At 43.5% G+C, this 25,706-nt stretch overlaps 1 protein-coding gene across 3 annotated transcripts in view; it reads right to left on the reverse strand.

Annotated features, from left to right (window-relative positions):
• Positions 1-25,706, reverse strand: part of IL1RAPL2 (interleukin 1 receptor accessory protein like 2) — a 1,414,847-nt gene that overhangs the window by 12,861 nt on the left and 1,376,280 nt on the right. The gene's annotated exons all lie outside the window — the stretch shown is intronic.

A 25,706-nucleotide genomic window follows, 5' to 3' on the forward strand; every position in this document is an offset into this window, starting at 1 on the left:
ACGAACATCACTGTTGAAGCGGTCCTTGATCGAACGCCAACGTGTTCGGACTTTGTCCACTGTTGATAAAAAAAAACAGTGCCGTCAAGGACAACAGTCACTGCGGCACAATGTAGCAATACAATACTCAAAGCAGTCACTGTAGACCCCGATGACACTGTTGGGTTTCCTGCTAGAATACGCCAAGCACGAAACCCAACAGTGCCGTCAAGGACAACAGTCACTGCGGCACAATGTAGCAATACAATACTCAAAGCAGTCACTGTAGACACCGATGACACTGTTGGGTTTCCTGCTAGAATATGCCTAGCACGAAACCCAACAGTGCCGTCAAGGACAACAGTCACTGCGGCACAATGTAGCAATACAATACTCAAAGCAGTCACTGTAGACCCCGATGACACTGTTGGGTTTCCTGCTAGAATACGCCAAGCACGAAACCCAACAGTGCCGTCAAGGACAACAGTCACTGCGGCACAATGTAGCAATACAATACTAAAAGCAGTCACTGTAGACACCGATGACACTGTTGGGTTTCCTGCTAGAATATGCCTAGCACGAAACCCAACAGTGCCGTCAAGGACAACAGTCACTGCGGCACAATGTAGCAATACAATACTCAAAGCAGTCACTGTAGACCCCGATGACACTGTTGGGTTTCCTGCTAGAATACGCCTAGCACGAAACCCAACAGTGCCGTCAAGGACAACAGTCACTGCGGCACAATGTAGCAATACAATACTCAAAGCAGTCACTGTAGACCCCGATGACACTGTTGGGTTTCCTGCTAGAATACGCCTAGCACGAAACCCAACAGTGCCGTCAAGGACAACAGTCACTGCGGCACAATGTAGCAATACAATACTCAAAGCAGTCACTGTAGACCCCGATGACACTGTTGGGTTTCCTGCTAGAATACGCCTAGCACGAAACCCAACAGTGCCGTCAAGGACAACAGTCACTGCGGCACAATGTAGCAATACAATACTCAAAGCAGTCACTGTAGACACCGATGACACTGTTGGGTTTCCTGCTAGAATACGCCTAGCACGAAACCCAACAGTGCCGTCAAGGACAACAGTCACTGCGGCACAATACAGAGCAGGGAAATACTCACTAAACGCCTTTTTGGAGGATGCTGTGGCGCTGTCCCAGCCATCCATCAACGCTGCGGCCACCTCATTCCATAGCCGCCGGGTCACCACATTGTCCTTGTACAGCCGGTCACGGCTGTCCCACAACGGCGAACGCTCCTGGACCAGGCTGATGAGCTGCTCATTATCCAGGTAGACGTCTTCATCCCGTTGTGGAACCTAGACAAAACACATTCATTAGAATAATCAAATTTAAATTGAATAAAAAGTTACAAAAAAAGAAACAAAAAAATGAGTAAAAATAGAAGATAAAAAATAAAGAACATTACAAATCATTTGATACTTACATTCCGTATCACCACCGGGACTTGGCTTCGCTGCTCCTGCTCTTCGCCCTCACTAGTGCCGTCCGCAGATGATGATGACGATGTCTGAAAGTTGAAAAAAACGTAAGAGATTTGGAGAAGCAGCAGATATACTTACCAGATGCACGAAAATAATCACCTCACGGTCTGCTTGCGCCAATTCCTGCCGCGATGGGGAATACTCGGATTCTGAAGACATACTGCATGTAAAAATAATAAAAATCATTAGTACATACATAATTTAAAAGGACAGGCATATAATATAATATACTCACATTCTTCGCTGATATAATGGGTTCTTGGTTGACTGTCTGCTCTTCAATCTCTCAGTGTAGTAGTGGCAGAGTTTTGGCAGGCACCTCCTTTATATAGACTTTTTTTTTTTGACTTTAGAAGATTCTAACTAGGATAAAAAGTGGACACCACCCAAAAAACGCAGCGCTAAAAAAATCGCATACCTGCGCATGCCAGTGCGCACGTATGCGCATCCATAGGCTATAATGGCCATTTTTAGCGCAAAACGTGCGCATACGTGCGCATGCGCTTTTTTCCAGGGCCAAAAAATGCAACATGCAGCGTCTGGAAAATACCAACGCACACCCCAAAAAAACGCAGCGCATGAAAATCGCATACATGCGCTTACAAGCGCGCATGTATGCGCACCCATGTTAAATATAGGGGAAAAATCGCATGCGCACGTATGCGTTTTTTTCCAGCGCTAAAAAACGCAAATGTGAAACCAGCCTGAAATGGACAAAACCAAATCAAATGTGAACAATAGCAAAAGAACACTTAGCTTGAGCATGCAGGGACTGAGCTTGAAACTAAGACCTCAGGAGGCAGGAAAAAATTACCAGCAGGGATAGAGGGAGTCGGCTGTCTTAAATCCAGTCAGAAACTCCAGATCTCCAGTCATCCTCCTCATTATCAGGTGGCAGGCCTCTGTTAATTAGATTAGCTCCATTACCTCCAGTAGCCACCAGAGGGAGCCTGGGAAGAGAACTCGCAACCCCTCTATCAATATAACCAGCTCCACTAGCTTCAATAGTAACCAGAGGTAGGCCAGAAAGTGAATTCACAACAGACATGCATGTGACCACATGGACAGGGTCTGTGGCAAAACACATTCATGTGAAGGAGGCTATTGATTAGTAGTGTACGTATGAAAGAAAGATGAGAAAGAAAGAACAGAGAGAGAGAAAGAAAGAACAGAGAGAGAAAGAACAGAAAGAGAGAAAGAAAAAGAAAGAAGGGAAAGAAAGAACAGAGAGAGAGAAAGAGAAAACAGAGAGACAGAAAGAAAGAAAGAACAGAGAGAGAGAACAGAAATAGAGAAAGAAAAAGAAAGAAGGGAAAGAAAGAAGGGAGAAAGAAAGAACATAGAAAGGAAGAACAGAGAGAGAAAGAACAGAGAGAAAGAACAGAGAGAGAACAGAAAGAGAAAGAAAAAGGAAGAAGGGAAAGAAAGAACAGAGAGAAATAAAGTAAGAACAGAGAGAGAGAAATAAAAAGATTAGAGAGAGAAAGAAAGAGGGGAAGAAAGAAAGAAAAAGAAAGAATGAACACTGCGAAAGAAAGAACAGAGAAACAGAAAGAAAGAGGGGAAAGAAAGAACAGAGAGAAAGAAAGAGGTGAAAGAAAGAAAGAACAGAGAGGGGGGAAAGAAAGAGAAAGAAAGAAAAGAAAGAACAGAGAGAAAGAAAGAGTGGACAAAAAAAAGAACAGAGAGAAAAAAAGGGAAAAAAGAACAGAGAGGGAGAGAGAAAGAAAGAGGGGAAAGAAATAAAGAAAGAACAGAGAGAGAAAGAAAGAAAGAAAGAAAGAAAAAGAGAAAGAAAGAAAAAGAGAAAGAAAGAAAAAGAGAAAGAAAGGAAAAAAGAACAGAGAGGGAGAGAGAAATAAAGAGGGGAAGACAAAGAAAGAACAGAGAGAGAAAGAAAGAGTGGAGAGAAAAAACAACAGAGAGAGAGAAAAAAGAAAGAGGAGAAAGAAAGAACAGAGTGGTAGAGAAGAGAGAAAGAAAGAGGGGGAGGACCATAGAGAGAAAGAAAGAGGGGAAAGAAAGAACAGAGAAAGAAAGAAAGAAGGGAAAGAAGGAAAGAAGGGAAAGAAGGGAAAGAAAGAAAAAAGGGAAAGAAAGAAGGGAAAGAAAGAAGGGAAAGAAAGAAGGGAAGGAAAGAGAAAGAAGGAAAGAAAGAAAGGAAAAGAAAGAGGGGAAAGAAAGAACAGATAGAGAAAGAAAGATGGGAAAGATACAAAGAAAAGAGAGAGAAACAAAGAGAAAGAGAGAACAGAGAGAAAGAGAGGAAAGAGAACAGAGAGAGAGAAAGAACAGATAGAAAGGAATAAAGAGGGGAAGAAAGAGAACAGATAGCGAAAGAAAGAACAGAGAGAGAGAAAGAAAGAACAGAGAGAAAGAAAAAAAAGATTACAGAGAATGAACAGAGAGAGAAAAGAAATAGAATAAAGAGAGAGAGAGAGAAAGAAACAGAAAGAAAGAAATATTCTATAAAGATACCATAACAGCCCGGCTCCCATTGTAGTGCCCACCTGAACCTCCCGATGCAGGACATATCATGATCCACTCACATTGCCGACATCCTCGATTCCAAGGTGATCCCGCTGTTCGCGCTGTCGGATGAGGACACTGTGATGGATCTCAAGCATTCCCTGAAGTGCCTCCATGATTCCATCAAAATCTCCTCCTGAAATTACCTAATTTCCAGTAGAATGTCACGTGCGAGTTTTAAAGTGCTCCTTGGGGCTCCGCTGTGTATTTCTGTGTCCACGGGAAAAGTAAGCTCCCGGCTGGGGCAGTCTCTCTCTCAAAATTGAGACTGTCCCGCTGGATCTGTGATGGTTGGGAGATATGAATGCTCCCCACCATACACCTCGTACACGCATGGCTCTGCACACCTCATACACACATGGTTCCGGTTTGTATGCCTTGTACACACACGGCTCCGCTCCGTACACCTTGCAGACACAACGGCTCTGCTCCGTACACACACAGCTCCGCTCCATACACACGCGGCTTCACTCCGTACACACCCGGCTCTGCTCCACTCCATAAACACACGGCTCAATTCCATACACTTTGTACACACAGGGCTCCGTTCCGTACAACTCGTACACACATGGCTCCGCTCCGTACAGCTCATACAAACACGGCTCCAGGCTATGCACCGTACAACTTGTACACATGTGGCTCCACTCCGCACACATCGTACACACGCAGCTCAGCTCCCCACACCTCGTACACATCCGGCTCCGCTTGGTACACATCCGTCTCCGCACTGTACACCTCGTACACATGCGGCTCTGCACACCTCATACACACACGACTCCGCTCCGCACACCTCGTACACACGTGGCTCCACTCTGCACACCTCATAAACACGTGGCTTCACTTTGTACACCTTGTACACACACGGCTCCGAGCTCTGCACCTTACACTTCGTACACACGCGGCTCCGCTCCGCACACCTCGGACACACGCGGCTCAGCTTCCCATACCTCGTACACACGCGGCTCAGCTCCGCACACCTTGTACAAACACGGCTCCCCTCGGTACACCTCGTACACACACGGCTCTGCTCCATACACCTTGTACACACGCGGCTCCCCTCTGTACACCTCGTACACACACGTCTCCACTCCGTACTCCTCGTACACACACAGCTCCCGCTCTGTACGCCTCATACACACATGGCTCCACTCCGTACACCTCGTACACACACGGCTCCGAGCTCTGCACCTTACACTTCGTACACAAGTGACTCCGCTTCGCACACCTCGCACACAAACGGCTATGCTCTGGTACACCTCGTACACTCACGGCTCCGGGCTCTTCACCTTACACTTCGTACACACGAGGCTCCCCTCTGTACACCTCGTACACACACAGCTCCGCTCCATACACCTCGAACACACGCAGCTCCCCTCTGTACACCTCGAACACACACGTCTCCACTCCGTACTCCTCATATACACACAGCTCCTGCTCCGCACGCCTCATACACACATGGCTCCACTCCGTACACCTCGTACACACACGGCTCCGGGCTCTGCACCTTACACTTCGTACACACGTGACTCCGCTTCGCACACCTCGTACACAAACGGCTGTGCTCCGGTACACCTCATACACTCACGGCTCCGGGCTCTGCACCTTACACTTCGTACACACACGGCTCCGCTCTGCACACCTCGTACACACGCGGCTCTGCTCCGTACACCTCGTACACACACGGCTTCGCTCCATACACCTCATACACACAAGGCTCTGGGCTCTGCTCTGTACACCTTGTACACGTGTGGCTCCGCTCCATACACCTTGTACACACACGGCTCCCCTCTGTACACCTCGTACACACATGGCTCTGGGTTCTGCACCGTACACCTCGTACACACGCGGCTCCACTCTGCACACACCGTACACACGCAGCTCAGCTCCCCGCACCTCGTACACATCCAGCTCTGCTCTGTACACATCGTACACATCCGTCTCTGCACTGTACACCTCGTACACACGCAGCTCCGCATACCTCAAACACACACGACTCCGCTCCGCACACCTCGTACACACGTGGCTCCACTCTGTACACCTCGTACACACACGGCTTAGAGCTCTGCACCTTACACTTCGTACACACGCGGCTCCGCTCCACACACCTCGGACACACGCGGCTCAGCTCCACACACCACGTACACATGCGGCTCAGCAGGCTAAGCACCACAGCATCCTCAAAAAAATAAAATAAATACATCACTGCAGTAATAATATCCCTTAATTAGCCCCTATGGTAAAAATATCCCCATCCTGACCCCTGTATGTCTCATTCCTGACTTCAGCCATATTTTCTCTCATCCTGCCCTCATGAGTATCCATTCTGCCCCCATATGATCTCCCGATCCTGCCCCGTCTACATTGTATCCATCCTGCCCCATGATCCTGCACCATGTGTCTCCCATCCTTCCCCCTGTATCTCACATTCTGCCCCGTCCTGTGTCTCAGTTTCACATTCTGCCCCTCCTGTGTCTTTCTGTCACATTCTGCCCCTCCTGTGTCTCACTGTCAGATTCTGCTCTCTCCTGTGACCTACTTTCACATTCTGCCCCTTCCTGTGTCTTACTGTCACATTCTGCCCCGTGCCTCACATTCTGCCCCCTCCTGCATTTCACTGTCACATTCTGCCCCTTCCTGTGTCTTACGGTCACATTCTACACCCGTGCCTCACATTCTGCCCCCTCCTGCATCTCACTGTCACATTCTGCCCCCCTCCTATGTCTCACTGTCACATTCTGCCCCCTCCTGTGTCTTACTGTCACATTCTGCCCCATGTCCATTCTGCCCCAATGTCTCACATTCTGTCCCCTCCTGTGTCATTACTGTCACATTCTGCCCCCTCCTGTGTCTCACTGTCGCATTCTGCCCCCCTCCTGTGTCTTACTGTCACATTCTGTCCCCTCCTGTGTCTCGCTGTCACATTCTGCCCCCTGCTGTGTCTTACTGTCATATTCTGCCCCATGTCCATTCTGCCCCCATGTCTCACATTTTGCCCCCTCCTGTGTTTCACTGTCACATTCTGCCCCTCCTGTGTCTCACTGTCACATTCTGCCCCATGTCTCACATTCTGCCCCCTCCTGTGTCTCACTGTCACATTCTGCCCCCATGTCTCGCATTCTGCCCCCTCCTGTGTCTCACTGTCACATTCTGCCCCCTGCTGTGTCTTACTGTCACATTCTGCCCCCATGTCTTACTTTATGCCCCCTCCTGTGTCTCACTGTCACATTCTGCCCCATCCTGTCTTACTGGCACATTCTGCCCCATGTCTGCATTCTGCCCCATCATGTCTGCATTCTGCCCCCATGTCTTGCATTCTGCCCCATCATGTCTGCATTCTGCCCCATATCTTGCATTCTGCCCCATCATGTCTTGCAATCTGCCCCATCATGTCTTGCAATCTGCCCCATCATGTCTTGCAATCTGCCCCCATCATGGCTTGCAATCTGCCCCCATCATGTCTTGCATTCTGCCCCCATCATGTCTTGCATTCTGCCCCCATCATGTCTGCATTCTGCCTCATCATGTCTTGCATTCTGCCCCCATCATGTCTTGCATTCTGTCCCCATCATGTCTTGCATTCTACCCCCATCATGTCTTGCATTCTACCCCCATCATTTCTTGCATTCTGCCCCCATCATGTCTGCATTCTGCCCCCATCATGTCCAGCATTCTGCCCCCATGTCTTGCATTCTGTCCCCATCATATCTGCATTCTGCCCCATCATGTCTGCATTCTGCCCCATCATGTCTTGCATTCTGCCCCATGTCTTGCATTCTGTCCCCATCATATCTGCATTCTGCCCCATCATGTCTGCATTCTGCCCCCATCATGTCTTGCATTCTGCCCCCATCATGTCTTGCATTCTGCCCCCATCATGTCTTGCATTCTGCCCCCATCATGTCTTGCATTCTGCCCCCATCATATCTGCATTCTGCCCCCATTTTTCCATATTTGTCCCAGTGTGTCTCCAGTCCTGCCCCCGAGTTTCCATTCTGCCAGGGAAATATATTGCCCCTTTCAATAATAAAATAAAATAAAAACTTTTTTCTTACCTGGCCTCGCTCCTGCGTTGAAGTTGGAGCTGCAGCTGTGTGAGGCTGAGCTGATAGGACCTGTGGTGACGTCATCGTCATGTGATCAGGGGGCGGGCTGATCAATGGTGAAGGACTGTGGTAATGATGACGTCACCACAGGTCCTTCAGCTCTTCTGTAGCTTTGGATGTCGGCCGCTGTGGCGGCTCTGCTGATGTGTGTGCTGCAGGCCCGATGCAGCGCACACTTGGGGCCCGACCGGTGACCGCAGCACACACTTGGGGCCCGCCTGGCGCCCCATGACATGCAGCACTTGGGGAGCGAGGCCACTGATCTGCGGGGCCCCCTTCTGTACTGCTGTTCATCGGGCCCCATACAGCAGTAAGGGCTGTCATGCCCTGATGGCAGCCCTGGGCAGGCGCCCCCTGGCTTGGGTGGTGCCCCGGGCAATCGCACCCCCCGTCCCCCCCTAAAAAATGGCCCTTCACACGTGACTCTGCTCCGCACACCTCGTACACACGCTGCTCTGCTCCATACACCTCGTACACACGCAGCTCCACTCACCTCGTATACATATGGCTACGCTCTGTACACCTCGAACACACGCAGTTCCACTCCGTACACCTTGTACACACATGGCTCTGCTCCACACACACAGCTCTGCTACAACCCTCCTGTAAACCCCTCCTGACCCCACACATAAACGTCCCTCATCCAGCACCAAGACGACCACAGCACAGCAGCTTCCTGCGAACATCGAGGCTTCTGATCATGTGACCCCCGACTCCTCCCCTCCTGTGACCTCATCACAGGTCCTGTGCCAGAAGATAACAGCCCAGCAGCGATGACTCATTGCTGGCTGCGGTGAGTCTCTGGGAGGTCGAGGATGGGGTCGGTACATGGGGGGTGTGGCTGCGGGTATTCCAGACAGCATGAGTGGGCCCCCCATCTCACCAGGGCCCCGACACTAGCCCAGGTGTGCCGGGTGCTGACGCCGGCCCTGGCTGCTGTTTATCTATTGTATCAATCCTTGCTGCTTATTGTTCTGCTATCCTTGGGGAAAAAAGGCACGATAATTGAACAATCAATGTTTGTTAATATTTTGTTTTACCCATTGTATCAGTCCATGCAGTTTGTTGTTCTGTAAACATTGAATGACAGCTGTGGGTTTAAAATGGGATCTATCTCCTTCTAAAGAGAGACTATACATGATAGTAGCCAAGGCACCATGGTTCAAACCGGAGGAATACAGATTTGACTTTACAGGACATCAGCTTCAGGGACGATGGCCCCAGATGCAGGTATACACTGAACCCTCAAAGACATTTGGAGAATCCAGGTTGGTACAATCAGGTCACCAGGTCACATAACCCAATGGAATCTCTCAGCTTCCTAAGCTTGCCGCTACCTTCTCTCTGTGGGTGTCCCACAAAAGCAGGGTACCACTAGTTGGGGTAGTTGGCCCTGGAGCCCCTGAAATCAGAGATGTCCTAAAATTTTGCAAGCCAGTGAAAGGGTGAGACTCTGTCATTTGCATCATCTTATGTACTTGCTGGGACTGTACTATATGTTATTGTCCATTGGTGGTTCAATAAAGTATTGCCATATTGCGTTACCCTTATCCTGTGTTGTCTGCTAATGGAGAAGGAGTACGGGCGTTTAATGGTATGAGCCTTGGTCCATGAGGTCTTTTTAAAGACAGCCAGGCCAGCGGACGAGAGCACCCATTAACCCTTGTATCTTCACAGGTCCATCACCACTGTGAAGACCTAAATGATCATCATGATGTTCTTCTTTGATGATCCTCCAAAAGATCCTATATTGATCTGTCAGTCCAACATCTGTATATCAATCTAACAGGAAAAGTGAGCCAAGAATCTAGTAGACAGTAGAGCGAGCTATGTGTTGATGGTATTTTCACTTTTACCTATAGGACTTTAGGGTATCTGCACATATGGTATCTCCGGTCCCTCACCGATCTCTCAAACAGCTGTCCAGCAAGGTGAAGCACTGAGCGTCTGCCTGAGCGTTGACATTGAGTGGTGGACAGGTGCAACAGAAAGTCCATGGGATAGATTAATTAAGACTGTCTTTGTGCATAATATCGTAATGAAGAACTTGCTGCAGTATGATGCACAGAATTCATTAAGTGGCTGTAGTGCAGCGTGGTTGGTGCAGTGTGACAGATAGGCAGGTACCACAAGAAAGTTCAAAACAAAACTCCTTTAATATCAAAAACAAATCAAGAAATGAACAGCACACAGTCTCCCCCACATCGCAGCCGGGTTGTCACAACAGTCCGTATCCGAGACCGATTGCCGAGGGTCACCGCACCACTGTATCATGCTGCGGGGTGCCAGGCATTCATTGCTCTTGGCTCTGTGTTATCTCACACAAGCTGGACTTGGGCTGCAGTGTTGCAGGCCTAATAACTGACATACAGCGGGCTTTGGGTATGCCTCAGTTCACATGTCCCGCATTCTCCACCTTATGTAGTGCAGCAGGGTTGGCGCACTGTGACAGATAGGCAAGGACCACAGGAGAGTTCAAACAAAAGTATTTTAATGTCCAAAACAATTCGCGAAATGAACAGCACACGGTATCCTCCAGATCACAGCTGGGGTGTCACAACAGTCCATTTCAGATAACGGTTGCTGAGGGCGACAGCAACACCATATCATGCTGCAGGGTGCCAGGCGTTCGCTGCGCTTGGCTCTGTGTTACCTCACACAAGCTAGACGCTGCAGAGCCACCTGCTCTTCCACTTGCAAACAAACACTGACTTTTATTTTGCCTTGTGACTCACAGGCGTCCTGCTGTGGACACAAGGTCCTCCAGTGGGTCTAGTAGGACTCTGTCCACATCCTGGGGAATACATATTGACCCTCGCATATGATCGCCCTCACTGCCTCACAGTGGCACACACCACTTAATGAATTTGGCACATGTTATCACGGGTATATGCCTAGTCAAAAATGTTGCTCCAGTCACATACTGGAGTAATGTTTCCACAGTAAGAAATGCCGACATTCCTAATGAATTTTATTTTTAATTAATATTACCTACCCATTCCGCTGCTTCAAACTGACTTCAACATTTGCCAGAAAAATATAGTGACTTTGCAAAGTGTTTAACAAAAATTTTCTGATGAATACACTTTGATGATTTGACCCCTATTAGCCTGTTCACAGTAGAAAATATAGACTCTTAGGCGACGTTCACACATTCAGTATTTTACATCACAATTGTAAGGAAAAACCAGAAGTGGGTGAAAAATACAGAAATGGCAACATGTTTCTATTATACTTTTCCTCTGATGGTTCCACTTCTTATTTTGTCTTTCAAATAGGTAAAATACTGACCAAATACTGAATATGTGAACGTGGCCTAAGGCTGGTTCTACACTTGTGTTTTTTTGCACTGTGTTTTAGCGCAAAAAACGCATGCGTTTTTTTCCCCATACTTTAACATGGGTGCGCATAGGTGTGCATACACATGCGTTTGTACGCGTTTGCATGCGCATGCGTTTTTTTGTAGTGTGCGCTCGGGTGCACAAAATGCATTCTGTTGCATTTTTGTGTGTCCGACTTGCCCCAAAAAATGCATGTGCACGCAATGCATTTTTTTTTACAGCAAAACACCCATTATAGTCTATGGGTGCGCATACATACAAAACCCACAAAAAATGCACACAAACGCATGATGCATTTTTTCATGCGTTTGTGTGCGCAAAAAACGTGCAGCAAAAAAACGCAAGTGTGAAAGTAGCCTTAGACATTATATTCACCTTGTACTCCAGTCAGGGCACACACTCAGGTACAAGTTCAGTGCTCCTGCTTGTTGAGCAGACTTATGCAAAGCGACTATTAGAGTGATCAGGAAAAGGAGGGCTGTAGGGGGTCTTATGACATGGACCCCTGTTGGCAGCGGATTATTCAGGAAACTCTCCAAGCATGTGACAACAGAGCTTCTTTATTCAGGAACAATCAGGAACAATATATGATGAGCTTCATAGATCAGGAATAAATCATTTGTGTGTCTCTACTCTCTATCTGTGCAGCAGCTACAGCAGGCTGCTTCTCTCATACACAGACACAGGAGAACAGGAACTACAAGTCACATGCTATCCCTGTGTGAACCTCTGGGAGTTTTTTTTTGTTCTAACTTTATGAACAGCATACAAATCTAGCAACTAAACACTCAAACAGGAAAGGAGTTGTTGCACCAAACATATTCCAACACCCCCAACTACTTATCCTGTTAGTCCCATTGTGATTCTGTAGTCCACAAACTTGGCTCTTGATAATGGCTTTGTCATACCATCAGCTATCATCTTGTCAGACTCACAATAAACAAGCTCGAGTACACCACATTCCACTAAGTCACGTAAGTGGTGATGTTTCACATCAATGTGCTTAGTCCTTGCACTAATCTTCTTACTGCTGCGAATTTTAATGCATCCTTGCTTGTCCTCTTAGATAACTGTTGATTGTGCTAATGACTTGCTGAAATCTACCAAAAGTTATTTCAACTAAGTTACTTCTTGACTTGCATAAGCAGCAGATATATATTCTGCTTCTGTAGAAGATAATGCAACTGACACTTGTTTTCTGCTGGACCAAGAAATAAAATTTTCTCCTAACTTGAACCAGTAACCACTTGTTGATTTCTGATCACTTGAATCTCCAACCCAATCTGCATCCACATAACCTCCGAGAGTGAAATCTCCTGATGTAGATATCTTAAGATTAGCCTTTGAGTTTCTTTGATTAGCCTTTCAGTTTGAGATATTGAATAATTCTCTTAATTGCATACCAGTCTCTTTGGCGTGGCTTGCTTACACGTCGGCAGAGAATTCCAACTGTGGCTGTGATATCCGGACGAGTTGTGGTTGCTATGTACAGTTGTGGTTGCGTCTCCCACTGCTTGTGTGTAACGCTCATTGCTGGGAAGAGAAGCAGATCATCTTCTCCTTTCAACTTTAAGTAGGATGGATCCATTGGTGTTGACGCACCTTTGGCTTTTGACATTCCAAACTGGTTTAGTATTATGAAAATTTTGGAACTTTGTTTGAGAAGAAAACTCCCATCTTCCTCACTCTGGATTTTGATTCCCAAATAATGTCATATTTTCAATGTCCTTAGTCTCAAAGTGCTGGTTGAGAATTTCACCTAGGTTTGCAATTTCTTTTTCATCTTGATGAGACATGATTACATTATCTACATATAGGAGAATATATATCCACTACTTCGCTACATTTTTTGTATACAAACATGGATCAGCTTGAGATCTTTTAAATCCTTCGTTCATCAAAACTTTGTTCCTTTTCAAGTTCCAAGCTCTTGCCGACTGCTTAAGTCCATAGAGAGATTTTTGCATTTTACAAACAAGGTGATCTTCACCCTTTTTACTATATCCCTCAAATTGGCTCATGTACAACTCTTCTTCAATGTCACTATGTAGGAAGGCTGTTTTGATGTCAAAATGTCTCACTGTCATGTGTTGAATTGCAGCTATGGACATTAAAGTTCTTAATGTGATTTGCTTTACAGCTAGAGAAAATGTAGCATCATAATCTTCACCATACTTTTGAGAGTACCCTTTTGCGACCAATCTTGCCTTAAAAGGGTGAACTTTACTTTCTGAGTCATATTTGTTTTTGAAGACCCACTTACATTCGATAGCTCTTTTTCCTTGTCGTAGCTCAGTAAGCTCCCATGTTGGTGAAGGGACCCCATCTCTTAATTAGCAGCTTTCATCCACTTCTGCTTCTCGTGAACAGGCAGTTTTTGCATCTCTTGCCATGACTGTGGCTCTGGTTTAGGAAGTGTTCTGACCATATTAAAAAGGCATCTAGCTGTGGATACCTTTGGCCTTTCTGATCTCTTGACTGGAGGTTGACTTGGTTCTTCTGTGTCTTCCTTGGTGGATTCAGAGCTTATCCACACTTCAGTGTTTTCCTTTTTGGAATCTGGGTTTTGTGATTGATATTCTTCTTCTTGCTTCTTAGGTTGAATAACTGGTGTAACTTCATGGAATTTCAGCGATACAGAGTTTTCATCAATCACTACATCTCTGCTGATTGTTGCTGTGTTTGTCTCTGGGTGCAGGATTCAGTATCCCTTTTGAGTTTCGCTAGAACCCACCAGGACTTCTTGCTTTGCTTGTGATTTCCACTTGGAACTTTTTTCTTTGTGAACATACACAAGCGTTTTGCTTCCAAATATCCTGAGGTGCTTCAGGTTAGATTTCTCAGAATTCCATAGCTCGTATGGAGTTTTATTTGTGGCTTTACCTGGCACTCTGTTTTGAAGATAGCAAGCGCTGTCATGATAACTTCTCCCCAATACGCTGTAGGTAGATTCGCATCAAACATACTTCTTCCACTTTCACAGAGAGTATGGTTCTTTCTCTCTGCAATGCCATTTTGTTCTGGGTTGCATGGAAAGGCAGTCTGGAACACGATTCCATCCTTTTTCAAAATGGTTTGCACCTTACCACTTGTATATTCGGTTCCATTATCTGCACACAGGGCTTTTGGCATTCTTCCAAATTTGTTAAACACTACAGCAAAATATTCCTCAGGTTTCTGTGGAACTTCATCCTTACTGTGAAGCAGGTAGGTGACTGTATATCTGGATTAGTCATCAATAAATGTGAGAAATATCTCTTCTTGCTCGTAGTTTGAACACTCATTGGACCGCATACATCTTTATGTATCAGATCCAGAGGCTGTGCAGATCTAGTGGTGCTTATTTTAGGAAAGGATTTTCTGGATATTTTTCCTTTAAAGACAGCTAGTGCACTTAATCATTTGAGTACATTGGCTGATTTCAATACCATTTGTAAGTTGAGCTAGCTTCCTTACTGCTTATGGGTCTCTGTGCCTGCCCAAGATGTCTGTGCCATACATGGATACAGTTCTTATGTAGATCTTGTCTAGCACTGTACACACTTTCTTTACATTTTAGCTGATAAAGTTCATCTTGGATTTTTCCTTGTGCAAGAGTGTGACCCTTCTTTGAGATGATGCAGCTGTTATCTTTAAAAGTAACGGCATTACCCTTTTGTGTGAGCTTCTTTACTGACAGAAGATTGTTTTCAAGGCTGGGAGCATAGAGAACATCCTTTATTGGGATCCTTTCTACTTTGTGCTGAGGAAACTCAACAGTGGAGGTAGCAATCTCCTACTCCTTCTGAATTTATATAGTGACCATTAGCTAAGATGACCTTTTCTGACTTGCTTTCATTAAGCTCAGTGAAGAAATCCTTGCTATTTGTCATATGACTGCTTTTACCCGAATTTATACACCATATATGCTTTGCAGATGGGCCTGTACTGGTGTTAAATGCAGCTTTTTAAGGTGACTCATTCTTGCTTTCCAAATTCTGCAGTCTGCTTTAAAGTGGCCAGACTTTTTACAGACAAAATCTTCACAAGTTTCTCCTAGATTGCTCACATATTTAGGGAAATCCTGTGTCTTTAATGCTGTTTCTGCTCTGGATTCATTACTGCTGCTTACATGCTGCATTTTTTTTCTTGAATTCATCCACAAGTTTGCCTTTAACATACTCTAGTGTCAGCACATCATCTGGCCATGCATCTAGTGCAGTCACGAGTGTTTAATAACTCTCTGGAACACCATTAAGTAAAAGTGCAGCAATATGAAAATCTTTAATTTCTGCTCCAATATCACTGAGACGCTCCACAATCTCTAGGGTGTTTCTTATATAGTCCTGCATATTCTGTCCATCACAGCTTAGACTGATGCAGCTTTCTCATGAGATAAAGTTTATTGCTGAGATTTGATCTTTCATGCACTTTCTGTAACTCATCCCACATCTCCTTTGCATATATGCACAATCTGATTAAAATCTACACCGAGGGAGATCGTGTTTTGTGCTTTCTGACCCTTCTCTAGACAATCATCTGGTAATGAATGAGGCACTTGTTCCTGACTATATTTCCACATACCTTCTCTTATGAGCAGCATCTTCACCTAGAATTTGTGCTGATTTTGCTCTGGGCTTCTGTCGCTGTGTTACTCTGGGGTTCAGTGTCACTCTGGGCCCATGACCTGTTGGCAGTGGATTATTCAGGATATTCTCCAAGCATGTGACAACAGAGCTTCTTTATTCAGGAACAATATATGATAAGCTTAATAGATCAGGAATAAATCATTTGTGTGTCTCTATCTGAGCAGCATTTACAACAGGCTGGTTCTCTCATACACAGACACAGGAAAACAGGAAATAGTCACATGCTTTCCCTGTGTGAGCTTCTGGGAGTTTATTTTTGGTCTAACTTTATGAACAGCATACAAACCCCCATCTGTGGACGTCGGGACCTCAGACCATCCTCATGGAGTCAGTTTCTAACTGTTTGTGCAGACACATGCACATTTGTGGCCTGCTGGAGGTCATTTTGCAGGGCTCTGGCAGTGCTCCTCCTGTTTCTCCTTGCACAAAGGCTGAGGTAACGGTCCGGACGCTGGGTTGTTGCCCTCCTACAGCCCCTTCCACGCCTCCTGGTGTACTGGCCTGTCTTCTGGTAGCATCACCAGCCTCTGGACACTATGTTGACAGACACAGCAAGCCTTCTTGCCACAGCTCACATTGATGGGCCATCCTGGATGAACTGAATTACCTGAGCCACTTGTGTGGGTTGTAGAGTCCGTCTCATGACACCACGAGTGTGAAAGCACAACCAACATTCAAAAGAGACCAAAACATCAGACAGAAAGCATTGGTACTGAGATGTGGTTTGTGGTCCCCATCTGCAGAACCACTCCTTTATTGAGGGTGTCTTGATAATTGCCAATAACGTCCTTCTGTTGTCTATTCCATTTACACAACAGCATGTGAAATTGATTGTCTGTGTTGCTTCCTAAGTGGATAGTTTGATTTCACAGAAGTTTAATTAACTTGGAACTAAATTCTGTTGTTTTAGTGTTCCCTTTATTTTTTTGAGCAGTGTGTATTACACTCTCAGTAGTGCAAGTTATATAATTACGGATTTTATATTCTTTGTTACCTCCAGTAAATGTCAGCTGTTTTAAGTTTTTGTTTGCTGACACATACGGCATTTTTTGCAGGGAAAAAAACAACAAGGTCATTTAAAAAAGGATAAAATGGGCCTATTTGTCCACTTAGAGTGCACCATTGGGACAATTAGATTCCTGAGTAGTGTTGAGCATTCCGATACCGCAAGTATCGGGTATCGGCCGATACTTGCTGTATCGGAATTCCGATACCGACTTCCGATATTTTTTCAATATCGGAATTCGGCATCGGAATCGGAAGTTCAGTTGATTGACGGCCTGACGTCATCATGATGCGCGGTGTGTGCGCATCATGATGCGCCGTCATTTCGGGCCTTCCGGGGGTCTCTGCCGGCCTGCCGGGGGGCTGTGCCGGCCTGCCGGGGGGCTGTGTGGACTGCCCGGGGTCTGTACCGGCCTGCCGGGGGGCTGTGCCGGCCTGCCGGTGGTCTGTGCACCCTGTGGGGGTCTGTACCGGCCTGCCGGGGGGCTGTGCCGGCCTGCCGGTGGTCTGTGCACCCTGTGGGGGTCTGTACCGGCCTGCCGGGGGGCTGTGCCGGCCTGCCGGGGGGCTGTGCTGATGTCCGGGGGTCTGTGCAAGCATCGTCCGATGGGACTACAAGTCCCATCGGGCGATGCCTGCTACCATGACAGTGATTGACACATTAGCCAATGATGGGACAGTAGTAGTCCCATCATCCGGCTAATGTGTTAAATGTTAAAAAAAAAAAAAAAAAAAAAAAAAATACTACATGCATGCTACATACATACTACATGCATGCTACATATATACTACATACATACTACATACATGCTACATACATACTGCATGCTACATACATACTACATACATACTACATACATACTACATACATACTACATATATACTACATACATACTACATACATGCTACATACATACTGCATGCTACATACAAACTACATACATACATACTACATACATACTACATACTGCATGCTACATACATACTACATACATACTACATGCATGCTACATACATACTACATATATACTACATACATACTACATACATGCTACATACATACTGCATGCTACATACATACTACATACATACTACATGCATACTACATATATACTACATACATACTACATACATGCTGCATGCTACATATATACTACATGCTACATACATACTACATGCATGCTACATACATACTACATATATACTACATGCATGCTACATACATACTACATACTACATATATACTACATACATACTACATATATACTACATACATACTGCATGCTACATACATGCTACATACATACTACATACATACTACATGCATGCTACATGCATGCTACATACATACTACATGCATGCTACATACATACCACATACATACTACATGCTACATACATACCACATATATACTACATACATACAATACATTCATACAATACATACATAGACATACAGTACATATAACATAGAGTAACATACTTACCAATACTTGTCACATTGTTCCCCGAAGCCATTGTCTATTCCGGGATAAATATTAACATAACAAACCACAAAAATACTCACCCACGATCCGAAGCAGTCCACGAGTGTGTCCCACGACGATCTTGGGTAGAGAACTGCAGCATCAGATGATGCTGCCGTTCTCTACGGGCTGTAGGAATCCAATGACGGAAGGTAGGTATCCTTCCGCACTGTATTCCTCCGCCACTTAAAAAAAAAAAAGTCCCTAGTCTCACTTTATGCCATTGCTGTGTGGGAAATTCCCACACAGCAATGGCATAAAGTGAGACTAGGGACTTTTTTTTTTTAAGTGGCGGAGGAATACAGTGCGGAAGGATACCTACCTTCCGTCATTGGATTCCTACAGCCCGTAGAGAACGGCAGCATCATCTGATGCTGCAGTTCTCTACCCAAGATCGTCGTGGGACACACTCGTGGACTGCTTCGGATCGTGGGTGAGTATTTTTGTGGTTTGTTATGTTAATATTTATCCCGGAATAGACAATGGCTTCGGGGAACAATGTGACAAGTATTGGTAAGTATGTTACTCTATGTTATATGTACTGTATGTCTATGTATGTATTGTATGAATGTATTGTATGTATGTAGTATATATGTGGTATGTATGTAGCATGTAGCATGCATGTGGTATGTATGTAGCATGTATGTAGCATGCATGTAGTATGTATGTAGTATGTATGTAGTATATATGTAGTATGTAGTATGAATGTAGTATATATGTAGTATGTATGTAGCATGTAGTATGTAGCATGCATGTAGTATATATGTAGTATGTATGTAGTATGTATGTAGCATGCATGTAGTATATATGTAGTATGTAGCATGTAGTATGTATGTAGCATGCATGTAGTATGTAGCATGTAGTATGTATGTAGCATGCATGTAGTATATATGTAGTATGTATGTAGCATGTAGTATGTATGTGGTATGTATGTAGCATGCATGTAGTATGTATGTAGCATGCATGTAGTATGTATGTAGTATGTATGTAGTATATATGTAGTATGTAGTATGAATGTAGTATATATGTAGTATGTATGTAGCATGTAGTATGTAGCATGCATGTAGTATATATGTAGTATGTATGTAGTATGTATGTAGCATGCATGTAGTATATATGTAGTATGTAGCATGTAGTATGTATGTAGCATGCATGTAGTATGTAGCATGTAGTATGTATGTAGCATGCATGTAGTATATATGTAGTATGTATGTAGTATGTATGTAGCATGCATGTAGTATGTATGTAGCATGTAGTATGTAGCATGCATGTAGTATATATGTAGTATGTAGCATGTAGTATGTATGTAGCATGCATGTAGTATATATGTGTTATGTATGTAGCATGTAGCATGCATGTAGTATGTATGTAGTATATATGTGGTATGTATGTAGCATGCAGTATGTATGTAGCATGCATGTAGTATATATGTAGTATGTATGTTGCATGTAGTATTTATGTAGTATGAATGTAGCATGTATGTAGTATGTAGTATGAATGTAGCATGTATGTAGTATGCATGTTGTATGTATGTAGCATGTAATTTTTTTTTTTTTTTTTACATTTAACACATTAGCCGGATGATGGGACTACTACTGTCCCATCATTGGCTAATGTGTCAATCACTGTCATGGTAGCAGGCATCGCCCGATGGGACTTGTAGTCCCATCGGACGATGCCTGCACAGACCCCCGGAGCCTGCACAGACCACCGGCAGGCCGGCACAGCCCCCCGGCAGGCCGGCACAGCCCCCCGGCAGGCCGGCACAGCCCCCCGGAGCCTGCACAGACCACCGGCAGGCCGGCACAGACCACCGGAGCCTGCACAGACCCCCTGGCAGGCCGGCACAGCCCCCCGAAAGGCCCGTACAGACCCCAGAGAGGCTGTACAAGGGCAGGAAAGGGTTTTTCTTATTCCGATACCGGAAGTCCCATAGACTTGAATGGGACTTCCGGTATCGGAATCGGCGATACCGATACTTTTTTTAAAGATCGGCCGATACCATCCGATACGATACTTTGAAGTATCGGACGGTATCGCTCAACTCTATTCCTGAGATTACAGGTCTTTTTATAGACAAATCTTGGGCCTCGCTTGATTAATGGACCTATAGTTTTATCCTCTCTAAGAACATCCCAATTTTTTTTATTATTTTGGTCAGTATGTGTGCATTAGAATTATATTCTGTAATAATAGGAATAAAGTCCTCTTGGGTCTCTTTACTATTCTCATTAGTAGTATTTAGACCAGTATAGTTACCGCCCCTTATGAGGTCATTAGTGGGCTTAGTCCTGGTGGTATTTTTTGCTTCTTTTAGAAGGATCCTATCATATCCTTTTTCTAGGAATTGATTTGTAAGAGAGGGAGGTTCTATGTCAAAGTCCTGAATTTTAGAACAGATTTGTTGGATTCTTGTGAATTGACTTTTTGGTACATTAAGTAACCAGCTAGGTAAATGGCAACTATCAGTTGGGATGAAACTGTTAGAATCTGTGAGTTTCCTAAAAGTCCGGGTATGGATCATATTCTCCTGAATAAAAATGGTGAGGTCTAAGAAATTAATAGTGTTCGTGCTAATGTTAGAAGTGAAATTTAAAAAATATTCATTTTTATTAATATCAATTAAAAACTGGTTTAAAGTTTCTTGACTTCCCAACCAAATATAAACAATGCCGTCAATAAAGTGTTCCCAGAGTACCAGGTCCACACACAGTGTGCCTGCCAGATAGATGGTATCCTCTTCCCATCTACCGACACACAAGTTAGCATAGCTGGGCGCAAACCTGGTACCCATTGCAGCACCCCACTGCTGGGAGTAGTAGTCTGCCTGATATTTAAAATAGTTATTAGTCAAGATAAAAACATGCATTCTTTTAAAATTTGCCCTTCTGGAAGTATTTTAAATTTATTTAAAAAATACGCAGCTGAATTACATCCTTTATCGTGCTGAATCACCGTATACGGTGATTCAGCACGATAAAGGGTGTAATTCAGCTGCGTATTTTTTAAATAAATTTAAAATACTTCCAGAAGGGCAAATTGTTTTTTGAAAGAATGTATGTTTTTTATCTTGACTCATAACTATTTTAAATATCATGGGGACTACTACTCCCAGCAGTGGGGTACTTCAATGGTTACCAGGTTCGAGCCCAGTTATGTTAACTTCTATGTCGGTAGGGTCAAGAAACTTTAAACCAGTTTTTAATTGATATTAATAAAAATGAATATTTTTAAAATACACTTCTAACATTAGCACGAACACTATTCATTTCTTAGATCTCACCATTTTATTAAGGAGAATATGATCCATAACCGGACTTTTAGGAAACCCACGGATTCTAACAGTTTCATCGCAACTGATAGTTGCCATTTACCTAGCTGGTTACTTAATGTACCAAAAAGTCAATTCACAAGAATGCGACAAAACTGTTCCAAAATTCAGGACTTTGACATAGAATCTGCCTCTCTTACAAATCAATTCCTAGAAAAAGGATATGTTAGGATCCTTCTAGAGGAAGCAAAAAATACCACCAGAACTAAGCCCACTAATGACCTCATAAGGGTCGGTAACTATACTGGTCTGAATACTGCTAATGGGAATAGTAAAGAGGCCCAGGAGGACTTTATTCCTATTATTACAGAATATAATTCTAATGTACACATGCTGACCAAAATAGTAAAAAAACATTGGGATGTTTTTAGAGAGGATAAAACTATTGGTCCATTAATCACGCGAGGCACAAGATTTGTCTATAAAAATGCCTGTAATCTCAGGAATCTAATTGCCCCAACGGTGCACTCTAAGTGTACAAATAATCCCATTTTATCCTTTTTTAATGACCTTGTTGTTTTTTTTCCCTGCAAAAAATGCTGTATGTGTCAGCAAGCTAAAACTTTTAAACAGCTGACATTTACTGGAAGTAAAGAATATAAAATCCCTAATTATATAACTTGCACTACTGAGAGTGTAATATATACCATCAAATACCCCTGAATAAACTTTACGTGGGGCGAATTAACATCCATTGAAAGTAAGGATAATTGAACACATTCGCGACATAAGGAAAAAATTCATGGGGCATCCCTTGTCCAAACATTTTGCCATTCACCATGAGGGATCTGTGAGCAATATGACGGTCACTGGAGTGGAATATTTCAAACCACAGTCGCGCAAGGGTGACCATATTAAACTATTGTCACATGCAGAATCCCGTTGAATTTTCTCTTTAGACACATTAATTATGAAAGGACTAAACAGTGAGATTGAGTTATTTGGTTTTTATTAAGGTACTGGCTACTTCTATTTCCCTAATTGATCAACAAATTATGATATATATATATATATATATATATATACATATATATCTTCCTGGGACTTCCAGCTGGACCATTCCCTGAGGAAGGAGAAAGACGTCTCTGAAATGCGTAGGAAAGCTCTTTTGGTCCTTACTGCGCTTCGAAGCTACTGAAACTTGGCGGTGTCACATGGTCTGACGTCAAGCAGGTCCTGTGGTGATGAGCACTAGCATTTACGTCCAGCAAGTCTGACTTACCGCTGAAGATTGGAGTGTACCAGGATCTCCACAAAGACCGCTGCTATCGGCCGTAACAGCGGTACTATATTTTAATCTATCTCAACTTAAGTAGATCATGGATCAGTACCTTATGGACTACATACTCTTATAACTTTATGAAGATCTGCTTACGGAAGAATAAATAAGTTTTCTTTTCATCTTCAAAGGTACCTTCTTACAGCGATTTTTTTCCTGCATGATAGGTTTTGTACCTGCTCTGGGATTGCACACCTTTTCTTTTTTAGCATTTGCCCTACCTTTAGTCCTCATGATCGCCGTATTTTTATTATCTTCAATACCCTGTATATCATTGGTGCCTTAGTCCATTGGGCTATTTGTTGCCATTAAGTGTTTTTTTCTTTTGGTAATTTAACCCATGCCAGTGATCGTTATATTTGGCTACATTTGGTTATTATTTCACTATCATTATTAGTGATTTTATCTGAGTTTAAACTATCTATTTGGTATCAGTGCCTATTACGAATTATCTTGTATTTATACTATACTTCTGCTTTTACGCTATGGTTTTATGTCTCTCCATATACAAGAAGTTTTAGAGCGCAAATTTTAATATTATATTTTATTATTTATTTCTGATAATCTTGGTGATGATTGTCTTCTATTTGCTGCTAAAAACTCTTGTGTACTTTAGCGCCACTGTATATATTTTACTTTTAAATTCAATGTATTCAATGTAAGGTAATGCTTGACAAAGCTTTTATGTTTATAAATAATGGGATACAATTTGCCACTGATGCATCTCTTCCAATGCTTCAAATCAAGAACAGTATGCCAAGACATCTTTGGACGAGATGGAAGGATTTTGATTAGGTATTCTTTGTAACTAAAGATGTCTGAAAAGGGATTTTATGTTCCTTCACAGTATTTTTATCACAAATACTTAGCCACTCAACACAAAATGAGTGTTCGAACCAAGCACGGCACCTTTTAGGACATAACCCTATAAAAAAAATTCAGGGCACTTTCCTACCTACTTGTTTCCCATCTATCTCTGTCCTCTTTTGGCTCCAGTAAAATTATAGAAATAACCTATATTTTGATATATCGGAAGATTCTGAATGCAGCAATACCAAATATATGTTTGTTTTTTTTAATTTTGAATGAGGCAGAAAGGTTGATTTGAACTTTTATTTTTTTAGTATTTTCAAAAACTCTTTTTTCACACTTTTTCCTTGCTTCAGTAGTGTACTTAGGAGACTTAAAGCTGCAATCTTCTGATTGCTTGTGCTACACAGAGCAGTGCTTCAGCCCTGCTATGTGTAACACAATTGCTCATTTGCTATGAACGTCGGCCACTGGGTGGCACTCATAGCAGATTGCCAATGACAATCACAGGAGTCACCTGCAGTTTCTGGGATGTCCCAACCCATCGGCACCTCATCATCATGTGACAGGCAGAGCTAGTGACATGCTTCCGGCGCAGGCATGTTAAAGTGCTGCTGTCAGAGAATGACAGCAACATTTAACATGCTAACAGCCCCGGGTGGATTGCAATTTCACCCACAACTGTTAGGGGCACATGACAGCTGATCAGATCAGCTGTCATATGCCTGAAAAGATGCATGCTCAGTGCCGAGCCCGCATCAAAGAAGGGGAGATGACCTATGATGTCATAGTTCATAAAGGGGTTAAGAGCTCATAAAACTTCTTAAAAGTCAATCTGAGTGTCCCAAATATCTAAACTACTTTTGTAAAATAGTTGTCGTCTATCCTATCACAGTATTTCAACTGATTGTTTTTTTTTTAAAAAGGTCACTGCTATACGCACTACATTATAACTAGGAATGAGTGAATTCACTGCAATCAAATTTTAAGAAAATTGTAGGTCTCAGAATTTTGTACACGGGACAAATTCAGCACACTATACTGCAGGTGCTGGCTGTTTTGAACATTTACCTAACTACAATTTCTTATGTCATCATTCTTGGGAAAGGGATTTAATGTTGCTAAAAATCTAAAAGAAATGTTTAAAAAATGTAGACAATTAACTGGGCATGTCTGCTTTTGCACTGCTGTTTTAGAAGTCCAATTTGACAACAGCAAATGCCACACCTTTTGCCACATATTGTTTTCTGTACATGTACCTACCTGGGTTTTCTTAGTTTGCCATTTTTAAAATGAGTTGAATTGGGGTTGAAAATATTGTCAAAAGTTGCCTCTAACAAAAACACCACCACTTGCTGTCTTAGCAGTAAAGTATAAAATGTAGGTCTCTGTTGACTTTTTTATTAGCCTTAGACATGTATATCATTAGGAGGAAGTGCAAGGCATTATAGAATACATGACACATCACTCTAAAGCATCTTGATGTTACCTTTGACAGCGACTCCTTCAGTTTTAAGTCAGCATTCTGCAATGTGAAAAATCTGTCATCATGCAGTGATATTAAATGGGCTTTTTCGTTACTACAGGGTTACCATTTTTTTCTATGGTGTGATGGCTATGAATACACTTGAGAGGGGATGAATACAGTGCTAGGAG

Source organism: Dendrobates tinctorius, unplaced genomic scaffold (assembly GCF_039654945.1).
Source record: "Dendrobates tinctorius isolate UK_male_01 unplaced genomic scaffold, ASM3965494v1 ptg000133l, whole genome shotgun sequence".
Taxonomy (NCBI): domain Eukaryota; kingdom Metazoa; phylum Chordata; class Amphibia; order Anura; family Dendrobatidae; genus Dendrobates; species Dendrobates tinctorius.